Raw genomic sequence first — 1,231 nt, forward strand, 5'->3', positions numbered from 1 at the left:
CAAAGCTGTGGGGGGGGGGGTATCGTCGAATCACTATCTATGAGTTATCAGAAGATGTGCAGATTAGTTACAGTTCAGTTCAGTTCAGTCCATTATCACTGAAGATTTGGATATGAGACATGTGTCTGCTAAGTTTGTACCAAAACTGCTTTCTGCTGACTCAGGTTTCAGTTGCACAAGATCTCCTTGATTGTATCGAAAATGAGGGAAACTTTTTGAAAACTTTGCTCAGCTTTCTCAGTTATGGTGAATGCAATGATCACACGCTACACACTTTCCTTCCGAACACTGCTGTAAATAGCAGCAGTGAGCTAGAACGTTAAAACTTAGTGCACATGCACAATAGAGTTCAAGATCAATCTGTGCCAAGCGGCTTCACTCTGCATGCTTTTGCTTTGTTACTATAGCAACAATCCGGATACTTATTGATCAGACCACTATGATGATGATGTTCAGTTACAAATAACAAACAAAACATGGCAAAATACTTCTATATTAACCCTTTAACATTTAATCCAGCCATACCCAGCCAAAATATTCTATCTGCTTTATGTACAAAGTGGCCAGATCTTGCCCTTCACACCTACCCTACAATATCATTCAAAAATAAACTACCACATCATCAAAATCGTGAAGCTACAAAGTCATGATCAACGCAAAGCAACATGAATAAATAAGCATTACATTTGACAGAATAATCAGAATGCTAAAGGTTTAATTGTTCTTCTATAATTTTAACCAGCAATCCTATCATCTTGTAGAAACAACTATGAAATTAGGTAAAACTTACTAGACCTGAATTAATTTTTTTATAAGATTCATACCATAAAGTTCATATCATAAAAACACCATGTCACTAACACACTCTTGAAAAAAATATAGTTTAATTTGATTAAAATTTGGATATATTATTTTTTAAAGGGTTACATAAATTATTGCATCCTGAATTTATCTGGAGAAAATTGTTTTTACAGTTGATACCCTTCCTAACCACTTAAATATGAAGTAGGAGTGATGCCTCTTATGAGGTGGGGATTGAAAAGTTCCTCATACAGGAGGATCATTTAATTATGATTTTATTCAACATATTCCCCTCTCAGATTCACACACTTATTATAGTGGTTCTTTGATTTTTCTAAGTCCTGTAAAAGAACTCAGAAGGTTGGGCCTCCAACCAAGCTTTTTGCAATGCTCTTACAGCCAGGAACTTTTCAGCACCCCCTCATATATA

The sequence above is a fragment of the Octopus bimaculoides genome, chromosome 5 (genome assembly GCF_001194135.2).
Source record: "Octopus bimaculoides isolate UCB-OBI-ISO-001 chromosome 5, ASM119413v2, whole genome shotgun sequence".
In the NCBI taxonomy this organism is placed as follows: Eukaryota; Metazoa; Mollusca; class Cephalopoda; order Octopoda; family Octopodidae; genus Octopus; species Octopus bimaculoides.